The sequence below is a fragment of the Lagenorhynchus albirostris genome, chromosome 2, assembly GCF_949774975.1.
Source record: "Lagenorhynchus albirostris chromosome 2, mLagAlb1.1, whole genome shotgun sequence".
Classification (NCBI taxonomy): Eukaryota; Metazoa; Chordata; class Mammalia; order Artiodactyla; family Delphinidae; genus Lagenorhynchus; species Lagenorhynchus albirostris.
This window is the reverse complement of record NC_083096.1, coordinates 31,794,853-31,821,521: the sequence shown is the minus strand read 5'-3', so window position 1 is coordinate 31,821,521 and position 26,669 is coordinate 31,794,853. Positions and strand designations below refer to the sequence as shown.

The following is a 26,669-nucleotide window of genomic DNA, read 5'->3' as shown; positions in this document are numbered from 1 at the left end:
TCTTAATGATTTTATCTTTGAACTTACGTTCTGTAAGTAAAATTTATAGGACAATAAAATATACACATGAGCAGAGGAGACATGTGCAATATGTGTGTCTCCACCATTCCTGCTGCCCCATTCACATCTAGTTTTCACCCTGCTTATGGTGTGCTTTCCATGACACACTTATTTGGTACCCATTTGGAGTCTTACTGAGTTCCACCAGAATTCTGTGCTACTGCTCACATCCAAGACTAAGTGAAGGTGTTAACAGCTCCAGGAGGCCATGCTTTCCATTTGAATCTGAACTTACTTCTAACACAGAAAGAAAGCAGTTGTTTTTTAAGAAACAAGAATGTCCAAGGAATCTTATCATATCCTTTCTTACTCGTGTTACTTTCCAATATTAGCCAAATATTTCTGCTGAAAAAGATGACATATATGAAAAAGAGAAGAGAGAAAAATATGCTAACAGATTCCTAATTACCCAAATGCCCCATATCAGTTTCAGTAGGTATCATTATATATTATGGAAATTTTTCTCAGTGACAGAGAAAGACATCCTGGCTGAACATCCCCCTGCCCATGAATCAGAGATGATGGTCTCAAGCTATCTTGAAGGCGTTGGAGCCCACTTTATCGGTTACTAATATTAATGGAGGACAAAACTTAATACTCTGTTTGCTCTGTATTTGTTAAATCACCTCCTCCCTTCATTAAAATGGATGGCTCAGGGCTTCCCTGGTGGCGCAGTGGTTGAGAGTCCGCCTGCCGATGCAGGGGACACGGGTTCATGCCCCGGTCCGGGAAGATCCCACATGCCGCGGAGCGGCTGGGCCTGTGAGCCATGGCCGCTGAGCCTGCGTGTCCGGAGCCTGTGCTCCGCAACGGGAGAGGCCACAACAGTGAGAGGTCCACGTAGTGGAAAAAAAAAAAAAAGGATGGCTCATAATTCAGTCTGTAGTGTGTGTATCATTGGAAACTGAACAAATTTTTGTTGGTTTTATTAATGTCATAGGTCTCTAGGGAGGGTCTACTCAATAACTAAGTCTAGTTTCTCAGTTACAAATAAATTATGATGTAATTTTGCATAAATTAAGCTCTTCGCAAAGGAAGGATACTGATAGTTGCTACTACCCCTTCCTTGAGGGACTCTTGTAAAGCACTAAATAAAGTAACAGAGGTGTATATGCATGCATATATTTTTTATATTTGTACACACTTAAAAAGAACTCTACAGAATGCATTATAAAACTCTTGATGCTGTGTTCCCTAGTTCCCAGCTCTCTCATTAAAACTATTTAAATGAACAAAATGTTATCTATTAGGATAGCTATCAGAGTAATCCAAATACTACTTCTGCCCTGAGCAAGTAGTCAAAGTTAGGAAGCCGCTACCATCCAGTCACCTCCCAGTTCCTTCCCCAAAGTAGAGGGAGGTGAAGGTCCCATCCCGTGCCATGGTGTTCTCTGCCCCAACTGCATGCTTCTCCCTGCTGCTGGAGAGGCCAACAAAAGAAGTGCTGGGTGAAGACCACCGGCCCAAATCACCAGGCTCACTGATGTCTGGGAAGGAGCTGCAGTGTGAAAAGTCTTCACACATCCAATCAAAAAGCTCCTCTTCCCTGGTATCTACCAGCAGTAGGCCCTACAAGAGGAAGATTCCCCTGCCACTTTTTCTGCTGCTGCCAGGGCTGAGGTCGTCCCCGTCGGGGATCGAGGCACTGACATGGGATCGAGGTGAGCTGCTCCCTCCTAAGCTTCCGTGCTTAGCTGCTGCCAAAAACCCAGGTACCATGGAGAAGAACACTGAGTGTCAGTGGAACAAGATCCTGAATAATATAAGGACGGTCAAGGAAGACTGCAGTGCCCCTCAGTCTGCCCCTTCTCTCTCCCCACCTGCCTCACAGACTGCAGACTCCCTGCCCCCGGCCGCTCACACTTTGCAGGTCCCTGCTACTACCACCGACTTGGCCAACCTATATTCCATGTCCCCCATCCTGTCTGTCCCTCCTCCTTCCCCAACACCTAATATTGATCAGGAAACAAGATACACAGTCCCTAAGTTGCCAGTCCTGTTGATTCTCTTCCTGCTTCAGCTTCTGATCCCATTTGGGGAATTCCACTAAAGAAGAATGAAGGTCCCTTTCATTCAGTCACAACCACACACCTCTTATTTCTGACCTCCCTCCACCTCCTAGCATCCCAGCTTTCTCCTTACAGCCACCATCCCACAAAAAGGAACCCCCAACACGCATTTCTGCAGATCCTACCCCTCCTTTATACTTACCTACCCCTCTTCCAGTCCCTACCATCAATCCCCCTATTTTAACTGGGCAGCCCATGACTTCTATGGCAATCCCTTCCACGAGAATGGTCACGGCATCTGGAAGTTTCACCTTCCAGTCTACTGCACACACTGATGTCTACATGGATACTACTGCCTCTTCCAAAGCTGCCATGTTTAGGTCTCCCCCAGATCTCAGGGTGGACAAGAGGCACCCTGCGGAGGTCCCAGTGTCTATCACCCCACCTGTGCCGATGGTCCCCTGCGACACCCCAAATTTTAACCATCCCTTTGGACTCCAAACCAACCTTCAGCCCATATGTGGGACCTCTGATGGGAAGCAGAGAGCCTCTCCCCCTACTGCTCCTGTTTTCCCCAGCCGCGCATTTACTGTTTCAGCTCCTGTTTTCCACAGAACACCATTTATGGCTTCACCGTCATCAGTGCTTCAGCAAGCAGCAGCTCTGACACTGAACCTATGGACAACACAACTCCTACCCAGGCTGTCATTTTCCATTCGGCCCCTGTTTTCTCCAGCCCCTCATTTACGGCTTAATCAGGCAGAAGCTGTGACACTGAACTGATGGACAACACACCTCCTTCCAAGGATGTCATTTTCCACTCGGCTCATGTTTTCCCCAGCCACCCATTTACAGCTTCAGCAGGCAGAAACTCTGACACTGAACCTATGAACAACACACTTCCTTCCCAGGGTGTTACTTTCCATTAGACTCCTGTTTTCCTGAGCTCACCATTTAGGGCTTAAGCCGTGATGGGTACTTCAGCAGGTAGCAGCCCCAAAACTGAAACTATGGACAGAAAACCTCTATCCCAGGCTGTCATTTTCCATTCGGGTCCTGTTGTCCCGAGCCCCAATTTACGGCTTCAGCAGGAAGAAGCTCTGACACTGAACCTATGGAAAAAACAACTCCTTCCTAGGATGTCATTTTCCAGTTGGCTCCTGTTTTCCTGAGCACCCCATTTAGGGCTTCAGCCGTCATGGGTACGTCAACAGGTTGAAGCTCTGACACTGAACCTATGGACAACACACCTCCTTCTCAAGGTGTCATTTTCCACTCGGTTCCTGTATTCCTCAGCCCCCAATTTACGGCTTCAGCAGGCAGAAGCTCTGACACAGAACCTATGGACAACACATCGCCTTCCCAGGCTGTCATTTTCCATTCGGCTCCTGTTTTCCTCAACCACCATTTAGGGCTTCAGCCGTCATGGGTACGTCAGCAGGTAGCAATTCTGACACTGAACATATGAACAGCACACCTCCTTCTCAGGCTGTCATTTTCTATTTGGCTCCTGTTTTCCAGCCCCCCATTTAAGGCTTCAGCAGGTAGAAGCTCTGACACTGAACCTATGGACAACACACCTCCTTCCCAAGCTGTCATTTCTCATTCAGCTCCTGTTTTTCCCAGGCCGCCATTTATGGTCTCAAGTGTCAGAAGCTCTGACACTGAAACTATGGACAACACACTTCCTTCCCAGGCTGTCATTTTCCATTCGGGTCCTGTTTTCCCGAACCCTAATTTACGGCTTCAGCAGGCAAAAGCTCTGACACTGAACCTATGGACACCACACCTCCTTCCCAGGCTGTCATTTTCCGTTCGGCTCCTGTTTTCCCCACCACCCCATTTACGGCTTCAGCAGGCAGAAGCTCTGACACTGAAACTATGGACAACACACCTCCTTCCCAGGGTGCTTTTTTTTATTTTAAACCTGGTTTCCCAAGTCTCACACTTATGGCTTCAGCAGGCAGAAGCTCTGATACTGAACCTATGGACAAAATACCTCCTTACCAGGCTGTCACTTTCCATTGGGCTCCTGTTTTCCCCAGCCCCCCATTTATGGCTTCAGCAGGAAGAAGCTCTGACAATGAAACTATGGACAACACACCTCCTTCCCAAGGTGTCATTTTCCATTCGGCTTCTGTTTTCCTCAGCCCCAAATTTATGGCTTCAGCAGGCAGAAGGTCTGACAATGAACCTATGAACAACAAACCTCCTTCCAAGGCTGTCATTTTCCATTCGGCGCTTGTTTGCCCCAGCCCACTTTACGGCTTCAGCAGGCAGAAGCTCTGACACTGAACCTATGGACACCACACCTCCTTCCCTGTCATTTTCCATTTGGTTCCTGTTTTCCCCAGGCCCCCTTTACGGCTGCAGCAGGCAGAAGCTCTGATAGTGAACCTATGGACAAAACACCTCCTTCCTTGGTTGTCACCTTCCATTGGGCTCCTGTTTTCCCAAGCCCTCCATTTACGGCTTCAGCAGGAAGAAGCTCTGACACAGAATCTATGGACAACACACCGCTTTCCCAGGCTGCCATTTTCTATTTGGCTCCTGTTTCCCAGCCCCCCATTTAAGGCTTCAGCAGGTAGAAGCTCTGACACTGAACCTATGGACAACACACCTCCTTCCCAGGCTGTCATTTTTCATTCGGCTCCTGTTTTTCCCAGGCCGTATTTATGGCCTCAAGTGTCAGAAGCTCTGACACTGAAACTATGGACAACACACTTCCTTCCCAGGCTGTCATTTTCCATTCGGGTCCTGTTTTCCCGAACCCCAATTTACGGCTTCAGCAGGCAGAAGCTCTGACACTGAACCTATGGACACCACACCTCCTTCCCAGGCTGTCATTTTCCGTTCGGCTCCTGTTTTCCCCACCACTCCATTTATGGCTTCAGCAGGCAGAAGCTCTGACACTGAAACTATGGACAACACACCTCCTTCCCAGGGTGCTTTTTTTAATTTTAAACCTGGTTTCCCAAGCCTCACACTTATTGCTTCAGCAGGCAGAAGCTCTGACACTGAATCTATGGACACCACACCTCTTTCGCAGGCTGTCATTTTCCATTCGCTTCCAGTTTCCCCAGCCCCACTTTACGGCTTCAGCAGGAGGAAGCTCTGACACTGAACCTATAGACAAAACACCTCTTTCCCAGGCTTTCACTTTCCACTTGGCTCCTGTTTTCCCCAGCCCCCCATTTACTCCTTCAGAAGGCAGAATCTCTAACAATGATCCTATGGACAACACACCTCCTTCCCAAGCTGTCAGTATCAATTAGACTCCTGTTTTCCCCAGACCCCAATTTACGTCGTCAGCAGGCAGAAGCTCTGACACTGAACCTATGGACAACAAACCGCCTTCCCAGTCTGGCATTTTACATTCGGTTCCTATTTTACCCAGCCCCCCATTTACGGCTTCAGCAGCCAGAAGCTCTGACACTGAACCTATGGACAAAACAACTCCTTCCCAGGCTCTCATTCTCCATTCAGCTCCTGTTTTCCCCAGACCCCCCATTTACGTGGTAAGCAGGGAGAAGCTCTGACACTGAACCTATGGGCAACACACCTCCTTCCCAGGCTGTCATTTTCCATTCGGCTCCTGTTTACCCCAGCCCCCGATTTACGGCCTCAGAATGCAGAATCTCTGACACTGAACCTATGGACAAAACAACTCCTTCCCAGGCTGTCACTTTCCATTCGGCTCCTGTTTTTTCCAGGCCCCCATTTATGGCCTCATAAGTCAGAAGCTCTGACACTGAACCTATAGACAACCAACCTTCTTCCCAGGCTGTCAATTTCCATTCGCCTCCTGTTTTCCTGTGCCCCCAATGTACGACTTCAGCAGGCCGAAGCTCTGACAATGAACCTATAGACAACACACTTCCGACCCAGGCTGTCATTTGCCATTCGGCTCCTGTTTTTCACAGTCACCCATTTACAATTTCAGCAGGCAGAAGCTCTGACACTGAACCTATGGAAAACACACTTCTTTCCCAGGTTGTCATTTTCCATTCGGCTCCTGTTTTCCTGAGCCCCCCATTTAGGGTTTCAGCCATCCTCGGTACTTCAGCAGGTAGCAGCTCTGACACTGTACCTATGGACACAACACCTACATCCCAGGCTGTCATCTTCCATTCGGCTCCTGTTTTTCCCAGCCCTCCATTTACGGCTTCAGCAGGCAGAAGCTCTGACACTGAACCTATGAACATCACACCGCCTTCCCAGGCTGTCATTTTCATTTGGTCTGTTGTTTTTTCCAGGGCTCCATTTATGGCTTCAAGAGGCAGAAGCTCTGACACTGTAACTATGGAAACCACACTTCATTCAGGCTGTCATTTTCCATTCGGGTCCTGTTTTCCCGAACCATGATTTACAGCCTCAGCAGGCAGAAGCTGTGCCACTGAACCTATGGACACCACGACTCCATACAAGGCTGTCATTTTCCATTCTGCTCCTGTTTTCCTCAGCCCTCCTTTTATGGATTCACCCGTCATGGGTACTTCAACAGGTTGAAGCTCTGACACTGAACCTATGGACAATACACCTCCTTCACAGGCTGTCATTTTCAATTTGGCTCCTGTTTTCCCCATCCCCCCAATTTTGGCTACAAAAGGCAGAAGCTCTGACACTGAACCTGTGGACAACACACCTCATTCCCACGGTGTCATTTTTCATTTGACGCCTGTTTTCCCCAGCCCCACACTTACGGATTCAGAACGCAGAAGCTCTGATACTGAATCTATGGAAACCACACCTCTTTCGCAGGCTGTCATTTTCGATTTGACTCCTGTTTTCCTCAGCTCCCCATTTACAGCTTCAGCAGGCAGAAGCACTCTTAATGAACCTATGGTCAACACACCTCCACCCCAGGTTGTCACTTTCCATTGGGCCCCTGTTTTCCCCAGCCCCCCATTTATGGCTACAGCAGGAAGAAGTTCTGAAACTGAACCTATGGACAACCAACCTCCTTCCCAGGCTGTCATTTTCCATTCGGTTTCTGTTTTCCCCAGCCCCCCTTTACGGATTCAGCAGGCAGAAATTCTGACACTGAACCTGTGGACAAAACACCTCCTTCCCAGGCTGTCACTTTCCATTCGGCTCCTGTTTTCCCCAGACCCCATTTATGGGTTCAGCAGGCAGAAGCTCTGACAATGAATCTATAGACAACACCCCTCTTTTCCAGGCTGTCATTTTCCATTCAGCTACTGTTTTCCACAGCCACCCATTTACAGCTACAGCAGGTAGAAGCTCTGATACTGAACCTATGGACAACACAATTCTTTACCAGGCTGTCATTTTCCATTCGGCCGCTGTTTTCCTGAGCCCCCCATTTAGGGCTTCAGCTGTCATCTCTACTTCAGCAGGTAGCAGCTCTGACACCGAAACGATGGACAACACATCTCCTTCCCAGGCTGTCATTTTCCATTCGACTCCTCTTTGCCTCAACCCCCATTTAGGGCTTCAGCCGTCATGGGTACTACAGCACGTAGCAACTGTGTCACTGAACCTATGGACAACACAACTCCTTCCTAGGGTGTTATTTTTCATTTGACACCTGGTTTCCCAAGCCTCACACTTAGGGCTTCAGCAGGTAGAAGCTCTGACACTGAATCAATGGAAACCACACCTCGTTCCCAGGCTGTCTTTTTCCATTTGGCTCCTGTATTTCCGAGCCACCCATTTACATGGTAAGAAGGCGGAATCTGTGACACTGAACCTATGGACAACACACCTCCTTCCCAGGCTGTCATTTTCCATTTGGCTCCTGTTTTCCCCAGCTCCCCATTTACGGCTTCAGAATGCAGAAGCTCTGACACTGAAAATATGGACAAAACAACTCCTTCCCAGGCTGTCATTTTCCAGTGGGCTCCTGTTTGTTCCAGGCCCCCGTTTATGGCCTAAGCAGGCAGAAGCTCTGACACTGAACCTATGGACACGACACCTCCTTCCCAGGCTGTCATTTTCCATTCGGCTCCTGTTTTCCCCAGCCCACCTTTTACATCATACAGAGGCAGAAGTGTGACACAGAACCTGTGGACAGTACAACTCCTTCCCAGGCTGTCATTTTCCATTCGTCTCCTTGAATTTTCCATCCCCCCATTTTCCACTTCAACAGGCAGAAGCTCTGATACTGAATCTATGGACACCACACCTCTTTCGCAGGCTGTCATTTTCCATTCGACTGCTGTTTTCCTCAGCCCCCCATTTACAGCTTCAGCAGGCAGAAGCTCTCTTAGTGAATCTATTGACAACACACCTCCTTCCCAGGTTGTGACGTTCCACTGGGCTCCTGTTATCCCAGCCCCCCATTTATGGCTTCAGTAGGCAGCAGCTCTGATACTGAATCTATGGACACCACACTCCCTTCCCAGGCTGTCATTTTCCATTAGGCTCCTGTTTTCCCCACCACCCCATTTACAGCTTCAGCAGGCAGAAGCATTGACACTGAAACTATGGGCAACACACCGCCTTCCCAGGCTGTCATTTTCCATTCAGTTCCTGTTTTCCTCAACCCCCATTTAGGGCTGCAGCCGTCATGGGTACTACAGCAGGTAGCAACTCTGACACTGTACATATGAACACCACATCTCCATGTCAGGCAGTCATTTTCTATTTGGCTCCTGTTTTCCCAACCCCCATTTATGGCTTCAGCAGGCAAAAGGTCTGACACTGAATCTATGGACACCACACCTCCTTCCCAGGCTTTCATTTTCAATTCGGCTCCTGTTTTCCTCAACCCCCATTTAGGGCTTCAGCATGCAGAAGCAATGACACTGAATCAATGGAAACCACACCTCGTTCCCACGCTGTCATTTTCCACTGGGCTCCTGCAATCCCCAGCCCCCAATGTACGGCTTCAACAGGCAGAAACTCTGACACTGAAGCTATGGACAAAACACCTCCTTCCCAGACTGTCACTTTCCATTCGGCTCCTGTTTTCCCCAGACCCCATTTACGGCTTCAGCAGTTAGAAGCTCTGACACTGAACCTAAGGACACCACACTTCTTTCCTAGGTTGTCATTTTACTTTCGGCTCCCGTTTTCCTGAGCCCCCCATTTAGGGCTTCAGCCGTCATCGGTAATTCAGCAGGTAGCAGATCTGACACTGAACCTATGGACACCACATCTCCTTCCCAGGCTGTCATTTTCCATTCGGCTCCTCTTTGCCTCAACCCCCATTTAGGGCTTCAGCCGTCATGGGTACTACAGCACGTAGCAACTGTGTCACTGAACCTATGAACAACACAGCTCCTTCGTAGGGTGTTATTTTTCATTTGACACCTGGTTTCCCAAGCCTCACACTTACGGCTTCAGCAGGCAGAAGCTCTAACACTGAATCTATGGACACCACACCTCGTTCCCAGGCTGACATTTTCCATTCGGTTCCTGTTTTCCTCAGCCCCCCTTTACGGCTTCAGCAGGAAGAAGCTCTGACACAGAACCTATATACAAAACACCTCCTTCCCAGGCTGTCACTTTCCCTTCCGCTCCTGTTTTCCCCAGACCCCCATTTTCGTGTTCAGCAGGCAGAAGCTCTGACACTGAACCTATGGGCAACACACATCCTTCCCAGGCTGTCATTTGCCATTCGGCTCCTGTATTTCCGAGCCACCCATTTACATGGTAAGAAGGCGGAATCTGTGACACTGAACCTATGGACAACACACGTCCTTCCCAGGCTGTCATTTTCCATTCGGCTCCTGTTTTCCCCAGCTCCCCATTTACGGCTTCAGAATGCAGAAGCTCTGACACTGAAAATATGGACAAAACAACTCCTTCCCAGGCTGTCATTTTCCAGTGGGCTCCTGTTTGTTCCAGGCCCCCGTTTATGGCCTAAGCAGGCAGAAGCTCTGACACTGAACCTATGGACACGACATCTCCTTCCCAGGCTGTCATTTTCCATTCGGCTCCTGTTTTCCCCAGCCCACCTTTTACATCATAAAGAGGCAGAAGTGTGACACAGAACCTGTGGACAGCACAACTCCTTCCCAGGCTGTCATTTTCCATTCGTCTCCTGAATTTTCCATCCCCCCATTTTCCACTTCAACAGGCAAAAGCTCTGACACTGAATCTATGGACACCACACCTCTTTCGCAGGCTGTCATTTTCCATTCGACTGCTGTTTTCCTCAGCCCCCCATTTACAGCTTCAACAGGCAGAAGCATTGACACTGAACCTATGGGCAACACACCGCCTTCCCAGGCTGTCATTTTTCATTCGGTTCCTGTTTTCCTCAACCCCCATTAAGGGCTGCAGCCGTCATGGTACTACAGCAGGTAGCAACTCTGACACTGTACATATGAACACCACACCTCCATGTCAGGCAGTCATTTTCTATTTGGCTCCTGTTTTCCCAACCCCCATTTATGGCTTCAGCAGGCAAAAGGTCTGTCACAGAACCTATGGACAACACACCTCCTTCCCAGGGTGTTATTTTTCATTTGACACCCGGTTTCACAAGACTCACACTTACGGTTTCAGCAGGCAGAAGCTATGACACTGAATCTATGGACACCACACCTCGTTCCCAGTCTGTCATTTTCCATTGGGCTCCTGTTTTTTCCAGGCCCCCATTTACAGCCTCAAGTGGCAGAAGCTCTGAGACTGAAACTATGGACAACACACTTCCTTCCCAGGCTGTCATTTTCCATTTGGCTCCTGTTTTCCCCAGCCGCCCATTTACGGCTTCAGAGGCAGAATGTCTGACGCTGAACCTATGGACACCACACCTCCTTCGCAGGCTGTCATTTTCCATTCTGCTCCTGTTTTCCTCAGCCCCCCTTTTACGGATTCAGCCATCATGGGTACTTCAACATGTTGAAGCTCTGACAATGAACCTATGGACACAACACCTCCTTCCCAGGCTGTCACTTTCCATCGGCTCCTGTTTTCCCCAGACCCCATTTACGGCTTCAGCAGTTAGAAGCTCTGACACTGAACCTAAGGACACCACACTTCTTTCCTAGGTTGTCATTTTACTTTCGGCTCCTGTTTTCCCCAGACCCCATTTACGGCTGCAGCTGGCAGAAGCTCTGACACTGAACCTATGAACATCACACCGCCTTCCCAGGCTGTCATTTTCCATTCGGCTGTTGTTTTTACCAGGCCCCCATTTATGGCCTCCAGAGGCAGAAGCTCTGACACTGAACCTATGAACATCACACCGCCTTCCCAGGCTGTCATTTTCCATTTGGCTGTTGTTTTTTCCAGGCCCCCCATTTATGGCCTCCAGAGGCAGAAGCTCTGACACTGAAACTGTGGACAACACACTTCATTCCCAGGTTGACATTCTCCATTCGGGTCCTGTTTTCCCGAACCCCAATTTACGTCCTCAGCAGGCAGAAGCTGTGACACCGAACCTATGGACACCACACCTCCTTCCAGGCTTTCATTTTCCATTCGGCTCCTGTTTTCCTCAACCTCCATTTAGGGCTTCAGCCGCCATGGGTACTACAGCAAGTAGCAACTCAACACTGAACCTATAGACAACACACCTCCTTCCCAGGGTGTTATTTTTCATTTGACACCTGGTTTCCCCAGGCTCACACTTACGGCTTCAGCAGGCAGAAGCTCTGACACTGAATCAATGGAAACCACACCTCGTTCCCAGGCTGTCTTTTTCCATTCGGTTCCTGTTTTCCGCAGCCCCCATTTACGGCTTCAGCTGTCATCGGTATTTCAGCGCGTAGCAGCTCTGACTCTGAACCTATGGACACAACACCTCCATCCCAGGCTGTTATCTTCCATTCGGCTCCTGTTTTCCCCAGCCCCCCAATTTACGGCCTCAGCAGGCAGAAGTTGTGACACTGAACCTATGGACACCACACCTCCTTCCCAGGCTGTCATTTTTCATTCTGCTCCTGTTTCCTCAGTCCCACTTTTACGGATTCAGCCGTCATAGGTACTTCAACAGGTTGAAGCTCTGACACTGAACCTATGGACAACACACCTCCTTCTCAGGCTGTCATTTTCCATTCGGCTCCTGTTTTCCCCATCCCCCCAATGTAGGCTTCAACAGGCAGAAGGTCTGACACTGAACCTTTGGACAACACAACTCCATCCCAGGCTGTCATTTTCCATTTACCTCCTGTTTTCCCCGAAACCCCCATTTACGGCTTCAGCAGGCAGAAGCTCTGACACCGAACCTATGGACACCACACCTCCTTCCCAGGATTTCATTTTCCATTCAGTTCCTGTTTTCCCCAGCCCCTCTTTACGGATTCAGCAGGCAGAAACTCTGACACTGAAGCTATGGACAAAACACCTCCTTCCCAGGCTGTCACTTTCCATTCGGCTTCTGTTTTCCCCAGACCCCTTTTACGGCGTCAGCAGGCAGAAGATCTGACAATGAAGCTATAGACAACACACCTCCTTTCCAGGCTGTCATTTTCCATTCGGCTCCTGATTTCCCCAGCTCCCAATTTACGGCTTCAGCAGGCAGAAGCTCTGACACCGAACCTATGGACACCACACCTCCTACCCAGGCTGTCATTTTCCATTCGGCTCCTGTTTTCCACAGCCACCCGTTTATAGCTTCAGCAGGTGAAGTTCTGATACTGAACCGATGGACACCACACTTCTTTCCTAGGTTGTCATTTTCCATTTGGCTCCTGTTTTCCTGAGCCCCCCATTTAGAGCTTCAGCCGTTATCAGTACTTCAGCAGGTAGCAGCTCTGACACTGAACCTATGGACACAACACCTCCTTCCCAGGCTGTCACTTTCCATTCGGCTCCTGTTTTCCCCAGACCCCATTTACGGCTTCAGCTTGCAGAAGCTCTGACACTGAACCTATGAACATCACACTGCCTTCCCAGGCTGTCATTTTCCATTGGGCTGTTTTTTTTTCCAGGCCCCCATTTTGGCCTGCAGAGGCAGGAGCTCTGACACTGAAACTGTGGACAACACAGTTCATTCGCAGGCTGACATTTTCCATTCGTTTCCTGTTTTCCCGAACCCCAATTTACGGCTTCAGCAGGCAGAAGCTCTGACGCTGAACCTATGGACACCACACCTCATTCCCAGGCTGTCATTTTCCATTCTGCTCCTGGTTTACTCAGCCCCCCTTTTACGGATTCAGCCGTCATTGGTACTTCAACAGGTTGAAACTCTGACACTGAACCTATGGACAACACACCTCCTCCTCTGGATGTCATTTTCCATTCGGCTCCTGCTTTCTCCATCCCCCCATTGTCGGCTTCAACAGGCAGAAGCTCTGACACTGAACCTTTGGACAACACATCTCCATCCCAGGCTGTCATTTTCCATTTGGCTCCTGTTTTCCCCGAAACCCCCAATTACGGCTCCAGCATGCAGAAGCTCTGACACTGAACCTATGGACACAACACCTCCTTCCCAAGCTGTAATTTGCCACTCGGCTCCTGTATTCCCCTTCCCCCCATTTACGGCTTCAGCAGGCAGAAGCTCTGACACCGAACCTATGGACAGCACACCTCCTTCCCAGGCTTTCATTTTCCATTCAGCTCCTGTTTTCCTCAACCCCCATTTAGGGTTTCAGCTGCCATGGGTACTACAGCAAGTAGCAACTCAACACTGAACCTCTAGACAACACACCTCCTTCCCAGGGTGTTATTTTTCATTTGACACCTGGTTTCCCCAGGCTCACACTACGGCTTCAGCAGGCAGAACTCTGACACTGAATCAATGGAAACCACACCTCGTTCCCAGGCTGTCATTTTCTATTCGGTTCCTATTTTCCTGAGCCCTCATTTACAGCTTCAGCAGGCAGAAGCTCTGACACTGAATCTATGGACAAAACACCTCTTTCCAAGGCTGTCAGTTTCCATTCGGCTCCTGTTTTCCCCAGCCCCATATTTACAGCTTCAGCAGGCAGAAGATCTGACAATGAACCTATGGAGAACACACCAACTTCCCAGCTGTCATTTTCCTTTCGGCTGCTGTTTTCCCCAGTCCCCCATTTATGGCTTCAGCAGGCAGAAGCTGTGACACTGAAACTATGGACAAAACACCTCTTACCCAGGCTGTCACCTTCCATTCACTCCTGTTTTTTTCCCAGGCCCCCATTTATGGCGTAAGCAGGCAGAAGCTCTGACACAGAACCTATGGACAAAACATCTCTTTCTCAGGCTATCACTTTCCATTCGGCGCCTGTTTTCCCCATCCCCCCATTGTCGGCTGCAACAGGCAAAAGCTCTGACACTGAACCTGTGGACAACACACCTTGTTCCCAACGTCTCATTTTCAAATTGACGCCTGTTTTCCCCAGCCCCATACTTACGGCTTCAGCAGGCAGAAGCATTGACACTGAACCTATGGGCAACACACTGCCTTCCCAGACTGTCATTTTCCATTTGGCTCCTGTTTTCCCCAGCCCCAAATTTACAACTTCAGCAGGCAGATGCTCTGACACTGAACCTATGGACAACCAACCTCCTTCCCAGTCTGTCACTTTCCATTCGGCGCCTGTTTTCCCCAGACCCCATTTATGGCTTCAGCAGGCAGAGGGTCTGACAATGAAGCTATAGAGAACACACCTCCTTTCCAGGCTGTCAGTTTCCATTTGGCTCCTGTTTTCCCCAGCCCACCTTTTACATCATAAAGAGGCAGAAGTGTGACACAGAACCTGTGGACAACACAACTCCTTCCCAGGCTGTCATTTTCCATTCGGTTCCTGTTTTCCTCAACCCCCATTTAGGGCTGCAGCCGTCATGGGTACTACAGCAGGTAGCAACTCTGACACTGTACATATGAACACCACACCTCCATGTCAGGCAGTCATATTCGATTTGGCTCCTGTTCTCCCAACCCCCATTTATGGCTTCAGCAGGCAAAAGGTCTGTCACGGAACCTATTGACAACACTCCTCCTTCCCAGGGTGTTATTTTTCATTTGACACCCGGTTTCACAAGACTCACACTTACGGCTTCAGCAGGCAGAAGCTATGACACTGAATCTATGGACACCACACCTCGTTCCCAGTCTGTCATTTTCCATTGGGCTCCTGTTTTTTCCAGGCCCCCATTTACAGCCTCAAGTGGCAGAAGCTCTGAGACTGAAACTATGGACAACACACTTCCTTCCCAGGCTGTCATTTTCCATTTGGCTCCTGTTTTCCCCAGCCGCCCATTTACGGCTTCAGAGGCAGAATGTCTGACGCTGAACCTATGGACACCACACCTCCTTCGCAGGTTGTCATTTTCCATTCTGCTCCTGTTTTCCTCAGCCCCCCTTTTACGGATTCAGCCATCATGGGTACTTCAACATGTTGAAGCTCTGACAATGAACCTATGGACGAAACACCTCCTTCCCAGGCTGTCACTTTCCATCGGCTCCTGTTTTCCCCAGACCCCATTTACGGCTTCAGCAGTTAGAAGCTCTGACACTGAACCTAAGGACACCACACTTCTTTCCTAGGTTGTCATTTTACTTTCGGCTCCTGTTTTCCTGAGCCCCCCATTTAGGGCTTCAGCCGTCATCGGTAATTCAGAAGGTAGCAGCTCTGACACTGAACCTATGGACACAATACCTCCTTCCCAGGTTGTCACTTTCCATTCGGCTCCTGTTTTCCCCAGCCCCCCATTTACGGCTGCAGCCGGCAGAGGCTCTGACACTGAACCTATGAACATCACACCGCCTTCCCAGGCTGTCATTTTCCATTCGGCTGTTTTTTTTTCCAGGCCCCCATTTATGGCCTCCAGAAGCAGAAGCTCTGACACTGAAACTGTGGACAACACACTCATTCCCAGGCTGACATTCTCCATTCGGTTCCTGTTTTCCCGAACCCCAATTTACGTCCTCAGCAGGCAGAAGTTGTGACACCGAACCTATGGACACCACACCTCCTTCCAGGCTTTCATTTTCCATTCGGTTCCTGTTTTCCTCAACCCCCATTTAGGGCTCCAGCCGCCATGGGTACTACAGCAAGTAGCAACTCAACACTGAACCTATAGACAACACACCTCCTTCCCAGGGTGTTATTTTTCATTTGACACCTGGTTTCCCCAGGCTCACACTTACGGCTTCAGCAGGCAGAAGCTCTGACACTGAATCAATGGAAACCACACCTCGTTCCCAGGCTGTCATTTTCCATTCAGTTCTTGTTTTCCCCAGCCCCCATTTATGGCTTCAGCAGGCAGAAGCTCTGACACTGAATCTATGGACAAAACACCTCCATCCCAGGCTGTCAGTTTCCATTCGGGTCCTGTGTTCCTGAGCCCCCATTTAGGGCTTCAGCTGTCATCGGTATTTCAGCACGTAGCAGCTCTGACTCTGAACCTATGGACACAACACCTCCATCCCAGGCTGTTATCTTCCATTCGGCTCCTGTTTTCCCCAGCCCCCCAATTTACGGCCTCAGCAGGCAGAAGTTGTGACACTGAACCTATGGACACCACACCTCCTTCCCAGGGTGCTTTTTTTTATTTTAAACCTGGTTTCCCAAGTCTCACACTTATGGTTTCAGCAGGCAGAAGCTCTGACACTGAACCTATGGACACCACACCTTCTTCCCAGGCTGTCATTTTCCATTCTGCTCCTGTTTTCCCCAGTCTCCCATTTACGGCTTCAGCAGGCAGAATCTCTGACACTCAACCTATGGACAGACAACACACCTCCTTCCCAGGCTGTCATTTTCCATTCTGCTCCTGTTTTCCCCAGTCTCCCATTTACGGCTTCAGCAGGCAGAATCTCTGACACTCAACCTATGGACAGACAACACACCTCTTTCCCAGGCTGTCATTTTCCATTCGGTTCCTGTTTTCCCCAGCCCCACATTACAGTTTCAGCAGGCAGAAGTTCTGACACTGAACCTATGGACACCACAGCTGCTTCCCATGCTGTCATTTTCCCTTCGGCTCCTGTTTTTCTCAGCCCCCCATTTGCGACTTCAGCCATCAAGGGTACTTCAGCAGGTAGCAGCTCTGACACTGAACCTATGGACACCACACCTCCTTCCCAGGCTGTCATGTTCCAGTCTGCCCCTGTCTCCAGGCAGAACTAATAGCCATTTCACAGGGCTGTTCCTAGTTCTGGGAACACACCACCCAGTGGTAACAATGCCTCAGCCCATTCCTCCACGCATTTACCTGCGACACAGGCAACAGATAGACAAACACTTCAAGCTTCCTCAGTCCCAGGTCTCCCGTCTCAGGCCAAACTGGGGGCCAACGATGTGCCGAGGCCTAACGAGTGTTTTCTATTGGGAAACCCAGTAGCCTCAGCACAAGTTAAAGTCCTAGCCGCTCCTGCAGCCTAGCCACCGCGAGTCAGCATCATGCAGTCAGCTTTGCCCTCTTCCATATTTGCCACCACCAGCAACATGCAGCCAGCCTTTGGCGACAACCCAGGCATTCTCCCTAGGTCTGTGTCCATTGCTACTGTGTTTGGAGTTGCCACCAGGATGCCCAGTACTGGAGACGGTAGCTCGCTCTTTGCCGACACCACACCGGGCCCACTGTTCATGTGACCTGCAACCCCTACGGCCGGTGGGAGCCTTGGAGTTGGTGTGTCAGCCCCAGGCCTCACTCATTCAGAGGCATCCAGACCACTTAACTTTGGGACAGGTCTAAGTGGGGCACCCAGCACCACTTCTGTTCCTACTTTGGGACAGACAACCTGCCATCTACCTACCACGGCAAGGCTGCTGCAGTAGGAGGGGCAGGCACCATCCCAGCATTTGGGAACATACCTGATTCCACCTTAAATCCAAATACCTGGGGCCTACCTGCGCTCAATACAGGTGGTACGGTGATGGCAGGGGACAACACCATCCCCACGATGGGAGGCCCTAGTGTTTATTTCCACTTTCCACCACTGCACACAGGGCCCATCTGGACGTAGAAAATCTACGTTTAAAAGTTCCATCACCAAGGAGATGAAATCTGTGTCAAGGGACATGTCAGTTTCCACCTTCCAACAGAGCACACCACATCTGCTGGAGTTGCAAGTGTGGTTACCACCCGTGGGTTTCAACACACTTCTAGTTCTACCTTATTTCCGAGCACAAGGGGCCCACCTGCCCACTAGGTGGTGGTCGTCTCGGAGGGAACAACATCATGCCCATGATTGGAGGACCTGGTATTCCCGCTTACAACTGGGACCCACCTGGCCAATACACAGGTGGTGCGGATGGAGGGCACAACATCTCACGGGTGCTGGGAGGCCCTGTGTATTAACTGCCATCAGACTTGGAACCCATCTGTGCAGAGAACGGGGTGGGGGCGCCATGGGGGACAGCACCACACCTGCTGTGACTGCATACACTTCTGGGGCCGCATTAATACAAGGCACCTGGCCCCCCCCCCAGCCAAAACCCAGGTGGCGCCACGGGGGACAGCACCATCCATATTTAGAGAGGAACCTCTACTCTCAGGAAGAACACTGGGGCACCCAAGTCAGGACACCCCTCTGACTTAGACGAGCCAGCATTGTGTTTGGAGGGTTCTGGTCAGGGCAGCTGTGCCTGTGCTCATAGGAGCCTGGCAGCCTCATAACTTGCCCAGGGCTTCATAGGAGCCATCAGCTAATTCCTTTCTTCTACGAAAAAACTCTACAAATGAAGAGCAGATCTTATTCTGCAAACTGTGTGTAACCATGAATGGACTTTGCCTCACTGGAAAGTGGCTCAGCCCGTTTAAGTGAAACTTAACCTCCTCTCTTCCTACAGTAAGCCGGAGGACCACACCTCAGGGCTGTGCAAGAGTGAGTGTGTGTGTGCATGTGGCATATGAGCCCACTTCAGAACTACACCAGACTTGAGAAGTTCCAGTTAGGAGAATGGAAGAGAGCTGCCTGTATCATCCACTGTGCCATCCCTGGCTTGACTGTTAACTTGGTGGACCCAAGCCCCCAGCCAGTTTCCCTAGACTTGGAACTGGCAGGATGCCCACTGCTGTTTTCAGATGCTTCCTCTCCCCCTATGCATTTGCCTCAATGGGCCCTTCTCTTTCCCAGCTTTATGTACATATATATATATATGTCAATAAAACCTTGTTCATATTAATCTGCTTCTGTTTATGTGTCTTTACTCACTGACTCAGCTGTAGAGGAAGAACTGACATATGTGAGTGGTGACGTGGGAGCCAGACTTGAAGACACCAAAATTTTGTGTCCCAGTAACTGGGATGTGGAATTAGGCACACATTATGGCTGCATGTGCTGAGTCCTGAAATCTGTTCTCAGTGTAACGAGTGACAATCAGGAGGAACTAAGGTCCAGAGGAGGGATAGATGGGGTGACTCACCCTGGCTTCTCTGTATGTCTCTCAACAACAAAATGTGAAGATGATACCTGTCATTGGACAGGGAGGAACAATTAGACACTATGTGTCCATTGTCAGAGTGTGCAATGGCAACAATAAGGCTGAGAAAATAGCTGAATGTGTTCAGTCTGACACTCATACAGATAATCAGTCAGGCAAACATAACGACGGGAGAAAAAACTCACTAGATGTCAGAACTGCTGCCTCTCGAACAAGAAAAGTTTCCAGCCAGAGACGACGCTCCTCCATGGCCTGGATACATTCCATGTAGATTGAGGCGCCCATCACCAAGGCAATCGATATCATCAGTGCTGCCCAGGAAAGCAGTCCCATGCCTGTGACAGAAGCCTTAGATCGTGTGCTGGAAATTCTAAGAACCACTGAATTATATTCACCACAATTTGATGCTAAGGACAATGATCCTCATGCCATTGACCTTGTTGGGGACTTAATGTCTGATGTTTTGTGAAGACCATCCAGGAATGAGTATGTTCTTTCAACAAAAAACCTTCAACAGGTTTCCAGCAGTGTAATCACCTCCACCTTCCTTCACAACGTCCAATCACAGATAACTCGGGCCATGGAAAATGAGGAATTCTGGGACTTTGATAGTTTTGAACTGGAGGCTGCCACTCATAAAAGGCTGCCTTTGATTTATCTTGGTCTCAAAATATTCGCTCGCTTTGGAGTCTGTGAAGTCTTAAAATGCTCTGAGACAACGCTGAGATCATGGTTGCAAATTATCGAAGCCAATTATCATGCTTCTAACCCCTACCACAATTCTACACATTCTGCCGATGTGCTTCACGCCACTGCCTATTTTCTCTGCAAAGAGAGGATAAAGCAAACTTTAGATCCACTTGATGAGATCGCTGCCCTCATTGCAGCCACTGTCCATGACCTGGACCACCCTGGGAGAACCAACTCCTTCCTGTGCAATGCTGGGAGCGAGCTGGCCATTCTGTATAACGACACTGCTGTGCTCGAGAGCCACCTCACGGCCTTGGTCTTCCAACTGACCACTCGTGATGATAAATGCAACATCTTTAAAAACATGGAGAGGGATGACTACCGGACGCTGCACCAGAGTATTATCGACATGGTCTTAGCCACAGAAATGACAAAGCACTTTGAGCACGTCAACAAATTTGTCAATAGCATCAACAAGCCCTTGGCAGCATCAGAGGAAGATGGAGAAACTGGTAAAAATCAAGAAGCCATAATCACTATGCTCAGAACTCCAGACAACCGCAGTCTGATCAAATGAATGCTGATTAAGTGTGCTGATGTGTCAAATCCCTGCTGACCCCTGGGAAAGTGCAGTATCTCAGAATCTGGTGCACGTATCTCAGAAGAATGTTTTTCTCAGACTGATGAAGAGAAGCGACAGGACTTGCCTGTAGTGATGTCAGTTTTTGACAGAAATACCTGCAGCATCCCCAAATCCCAAATCTCTTTCATTGACTCTTTCATCACAGACATGTTTGCTGCTTGGGACGCCTTTGCAGACCTGCCTGAGTTAATGCAGCATCTTGACAACAATTTTAAATACTGGAAGGGACTGGACGAAATGAAGCTGCGGAGCCTCCGCCCACCTCCTGAATAGTGGGCGACACTGCCTGGGGCCCTGATGCTGTGTCCCTCTAGTCACTTGGGATTCCTGAGGGCAGAGTTCCTTGGTCCTTTCGTCCCCCGGTCTGCAGAGCCTGTAAGAGCACACAGGGATGTCGGCAACCTTCTGTAGCCACCATCTGATGCCACTGCCATAAAGTGAGACTTAGTCCACTCAAGGTACCTGGGCCTGCTGCGGGGGTGCTTCAGAAAGTCACGTGAGAACCATGGTTTGCCTTCGCGTCCATTAAAACACGAGCTCAGGACTGCCCCCGCAAAGGACAGAGATGGATTTCCTGCCAGTGACAGAGAGTATCTCGTTAAAATTTCTCAGTTATGTTCAGCACTTAAGAACAGCTAATGGCAATCGGATCTTTTTTCACATCATAGAAGGTGCAATCACTCACTTTGGAACACTACTGAAAGTGACTTCTCTTTCAAAATTGAACAGAAAATGCAGACAAAGAAATTTTGAAGTTGATTATTAATATCCATTATTAAAATGTTTTATTTTATTAGAAGTTCAATATTTTCTATGAATTTAAAAATAATTCAAAGTCAAAGCCAACTTTAAATGCCATGACCAAATTTATATGATTCATATTAATTAAATACGCATTACTTCGTGTACAGACTTATTTTCATAATGCAAATTTCAAATATAAAATGACACAATTTTACTGCAAAAAAAAAAAAAAACAAACCACACTGGAGGCTATATAATCCCTGATGTGTGATAAGGAACCACACTTTATGATTGTACTTTTCGAAAATGTTGAAATGTCTTTTGCAAAAACAAAACAAAACAAAACAAAAAACCACACTGGAGGCTAGATAATCCCTGATGTGTGATAAGGAACCACACTTTATAACTACTTTTCAAAAATGTTAAAATGTCTTTTGGGGCATCTTTTTATTCAATTCAGACTTAGGCCAGTCATCTTCATACATTCCCACTACACTCAGAGAGGATGGATTTGGCATCCAGGTTCATGTATCTGGAGAAACAAAGGAAGAATTCATACCTGCTCTGTTAATTATTGAAAATTTAAGTTGACCTCAAATGTACCATGCTGCTTAAAATAGCAGAAAAGATCCTCTTTAATAACTGGCTTGGCTCTGAGCTAACTCACTAAAATATCAAATCACAAGAGTTATAATTGTGCCCAGTTATGGCTGACCCTAGAGTTCTGCTGGGCCTTCACTAGGTTTCATAATGGCAAAATTCCTGAGTCTGTGCAGCCTATCTTCCACTTGGAGGGGAGAACAGAAACTCATGTATATTATCTGGTAGGTTCGCCAGTAATAAATGCTATGGAGATTAAGCAGTATATGGTGAGGTGAGATTGTGGGCAGGGAGAAGCAAGGCTTTCAACTTAAATGGTAGACAGGATAAGTCTTACTGGGAAGGTGGAATTTGAACAGTCTAGAGGGATTCAGATGAGTCAGACATCTGAGGGAAAAGCATTCCAGATCATGGGAATAACCTCTGCAAGGCCCAGAGGAAGGATGCCAGTGTCCTCAGGGAAGAGTTAGTAAATAATGTGGCTGGAATAGAGTCAGCAAGTAGTAGGGAGGGAAGGAGGAAAGGAGGACAGAGAAGATGTGTGTGGAGTTCCATGCACACCATTTACTGATTAAGTAATCACAAACAGTTAATTCAACCTTCAAGTCCTTCAGTGCTTTTCCTATGGCCTACTGACCTCTCAAGAGTTTTGGAAGGATAAAATAATGTAGGGAAGTGACTTATAAGCCATTGTTACTCTTCTTTACATAAGGATAGATGGATAGACAGGTAGATATAGATAGATAGATACATAGATAGATAGATACACAGATAGATACATAGATAGATACATAGATACACAGATAGATACATAGATAGATAAGATAGATAGATAGATAAATAGAGTTAAGGACTGAATTTCTGTGCCCACCCACCCACCCAATTCATATGTTGAAACCCTATCCCCTTATGTATGATGCAATTAGGAGGTGGGGCCTTTAGGAGGTAATTAGGTTTAGAAGAGGTCATGAGGATGAAGCTGCCATGATGCAATTAGCTCTTATAAGAAGAGGAAGACACACCAGAGTTTTCCCTCTCCACCATGTGAAGAGACAGCAAGAACGTGGCCCTCTACAAGCCAAAAAAGGAGGACTCACCAGAACTAGATTTGCCTTGATCTTGGACTTCCCAGACTCTAGAACTGTGTGAAACGTCTGTTGTTTAAGCCACTCAGTCTATAATATTTTGTTATAGCAGCCTAGGCATACTGATACAGATAGGTAAACAGGAAGATAATGATTGATAGATGATAAATAGAAAGATAAATAGATAGATATACATACATACTCACTTCAATGACAGATGGAGATACTGCACATATACGTATGCTTAATGAACTCCTTAGAAAGCTTTCACTTGGCAATTCAACTGGGAGATCCCCTTTTTAAAGGGAGCATAAAAGTGCTTACTTTTATGAAGTACACACATGGAAAATATAACTCAGCCTAAAAATGCACAGCACTGAGCCTAGTGCAACATTTATGAGATTAGACATGTAAAAACAAAGAACACCATCACAGAGAGGCTTCCAGACCCCTCCAGGCACCCAGGCGCCTGATTCATTTACTCTGAGTTGTTTGTTATGGTTCCAGAGGATCAAAACTCCTGCTCCCGAACCCTTTTTGTTTGTTTTTTTAGATTCCATATATGCGTGTTAGCATACAGTATTTGTTTCTCTCTTTCTGACTTACTTCACTCTGTATGACAGACTCTAGGTCCATCCACCTCACTACAAATAACTCAATTTCATTTCTTTTTAAGGTTCAGTAATATTCCATTGTATATATGTGCCACATCTTCTTTATCCATTCATCTGTCCATGGACACTTCCATGGACAGTTGTCCATGGAAGCAACTGTCCATAGGTTGCCTCCATGTCCTGCCTATCATAAATAGAGCTGCAATGAACATATTAGTACATGACTCTTTTTGAATTATGGTTTTCTCAGGGTATATGCCCAGTAGTGGGATTGCTGGGGCAGGACAGGAATAAAGATGCAGATGTAGAGAATGGACTTGAGGACACGGGGAGGGGGAAGGGGAAGCTGGGACAAAGTGAGAGAGTGGCATGGACATATATACGCTACCAAATGTAAAAGAGATAGCTAGTGGGAAGCAGCCGCATAGCACAGGGAGATCAGCTCAGGGCTTTCTGACCACCTAGAGGGGTGGGATAGGAAGGGTGGGAAGGAGACGCAAGAGGGAGGGGATATGGGGATATATGTATATGTATAGCTGATTCACTTTGTTATAAAGCAGAAACTAACACACCATTGTAAAGCAACTATACTCCAATAAAGATGTTAAAACAAAAAACAAAAAACTCCTGCTACCTGGCTTCAGAGAATCTCCTGCCCTTGTAGTCAGAAATGCCTCCCAGAAGCAGGGTTGACATCCAGGTTACTTCTAATAGTTCCACACCTTCCATCTGTGGTGCCTGGCAATATAACCAGGGACAATTTTTAATTTAAAAAATTCATACTTCTTGACTTTTTATTTTTTAAAAAATGGACTTCAAAGCTGAAAAGAATGATCCTGATAAGGCATTTAACAAATGTATGAGAGATTTAAAGATAATTTTGAATTTCATGTTTTGATGCATTTACACAGTTGAAGCTATTTCTAAATAAATAAAGGTATTTTTTAATGAAAATAATACATGAACATGATAGCAACTCAAATAATACTGAAATTCAACCCATATAACCCCAGTTCCCTCTCCAGAGACAGGTTTTTGCTACTTCAATGTCACCCCCATAATTCTAAACATTATGTTTATCCTGCTATATCCATTTTAGATCCATTTTAACACCCTAACATGAAGGAGGAAGAGAAACTCCTACCCCCACTACTACTCATCACTCTTCTTTTCTAATACATCATATTCATGTCATTACTCATACTGCTTCTCTTTTGTAACTTCATGTAGTTTTCCTAGCTTTATTGATGGGAGAAGTGGTAGCATAGTAGCTAAAAGCACTGGATCTGGACATGGACCACCTACCTGGCTTGGAAGCTTTCTTCCTCAGTTAATTAGCTCTGCAATCCTGAGTAATTTATATAACCTTCCAGGGCCTCTGTTTCCTCACCTGTAAACCGAGGAAATGGATGATACCCATTGCACGGAGTTTCTCATGACAATGCAAATAATAATAAGGCATTTGCAGCCTTTAGTATCCAACATGCAGAAGCTCTCCAGAAATATTAGCTCTAATATATAGCTATACTATCAACTTTCTTATGGTATCAACTTTCCCCCTAATCTCATCCTTTTCTTTCTGCATGAGACTATTTGTGCACCCACAGCTCTCTGTCTTTCCTCTCCCCTGTACAACTCACCTTCTGTCAATACCATGTTTGTTTCATTTGTCTGTGCTGATCACATTTACATTTTCTTATGCAATCACAGCAAAGGGTCCTGTGTTTTATCTACAGGTTGACAACAAGAGTTGAAAACCAAGAAGTTATATTAACTATTTAAGTTTTGCTCAGTCCTGGGGACAAGAGAATGGTAGGACTGTATTTTCTTCTCTCTAGGTATGGCGCCCCTACTTCTGTCGTTATCAATTATTTAAACTCATGCTATATTTTAGTTTGCTTTTTACTTCAACTATTATCTTCTCACAAGATTTCATTACTTCTCCTAAAATTTCACCCACCTTCTTCTTTTTTTCTCCCTGCACTATTTGCCCATAATAAATTAATTTTTAAATTTTCAAATTCAATATTGTTTCCTTGGCTGGGTCCCATCCTTTGCCAGAACGCTTGTCCCTCCCCTACTCAGTTTGGAAGCTGTAAGACCAAAGTAAGGATAAGATCTTAAAAGAAAGGGGACCAACTTGCTTTTAGGCTAGGCCAGAAATAATGACTAATTACTAATTATGGAAAATGCATAATTCTGGCCCCATCATCCTAATTTCCTTGCTTTGTGGGAGAGCTAACCATCTGGATTTCAACCAGGTTATTATGAGGCAGGTAGTCCTTATTCCATACTGAGCCAAATACTGCTCTAGGCCATCAGTGAGATCTCACCAAGGGGGTCTCATGTATCTTGTAAGATTAAAAATTTTGTAAGGCACTTCAGGCTAAAACTCTGATTAGTAATAAGCAGGGTATTTTCCCTGAATATGTCTCTCAAGAATTAGAAGGTGGCTTGGGGAAGATTTGAGAATTTCAGACTCATGGATGCATGTCTTTCTTGTCCTAAATATTTTCCTTTTAGAGATCTAGAAACAGCCCTTGACTGTTATGAGACTGCCCAGGCCCTCCCTGACCCAGTCACTGCTGTGAACCCAGGTTGATGTGATGTAGTGAGGCTGCCTAACCAGCAGTTCATACTTTACCTGAGACAGACCTGGGCGTGGTCCTCTCAGCAGTCCCAGGACAGGAACTTTCTCTAATTATTGAGAGACACATGCAGGGAAAATACCCTGCTTATTACTAACCAGAGTTTTAGCATGAAGTAGCCATACAAAATTTTTAATCTTACAAGATACATGAGGCCCTTGGTGAGATCTCACTGATGGCCTAAACCAGTATTTGGCTCAATATGGAATAAGGACTACCTGCCTCAGAATTACCTGGAGTACTGGCTGAAATCCAGATGGTTTTCAGATGCCCCTCCCAGGTAAGAAAACCGAGGCTTGGAGAATCCCACAGGTGCTAAGTGGTAGAGCCATAATACGTATT

At 47.3% G+C, this 26,669-nt stretch overlaps 2 long non-coding RNA genes and 1 pseudogene across 6 annotated transcripts in view; 1 reads left to right on the top strand and 2 right to left on the bottom strand.

Moving 5' to 3' along the window:
• Nucleotides 1-26,669, bottom strand: part of LOC132508553 (uncharacterized) — a 105,517-nt gene that overhangs the window by 50,316 nt on the left and 28,532 nt on the right. For 2 of the 5 annotated variants that reach the window (XR_009536648.1, XR_009536650.1), the window contains exon 4: nucleotides 24,314-24,417. The exons of 1 other annotated variant lie outside the window; for it this stretch is intronic. This is a non-coding gene — a long non-coding RNA (uncharacterized LOC132508553). Of the gene's footprint in view, nucleotides 1-21,098; nucleotides 21,211-21,657; nucleotides 21,913-24,313; nucleotides 24,418-26,669 lie in introns of those variants that run through there. 2 more of the 5 variants (XR_009536649.1, XR_009536651.1) reach the window with 2 other exon arrangements.
• LOC132508568 (uncharacterized) lies at nucleotides 3,812-13,889 on the bottom strand. Its single transcript, XR_009536667.1, has 3 exons — nucleotides 13,846-13,889; nucleotides 5,617-5,631; nucleotides 3,812-4,366 (listed from the first exon to the last, which is right to left on the bottom strand). It is a non-coding gene; the product is annotated as an uncharacterized LOC132508568 (long non-coding RNA).
• On the top strand, nucleotides 19,317-21,155 carry LOC132508544 (high affinity cAMP-specific and IBMX-insensitive 3',5'-cyclic phosphodiesterase 8A-like; annotated as a pseudogene).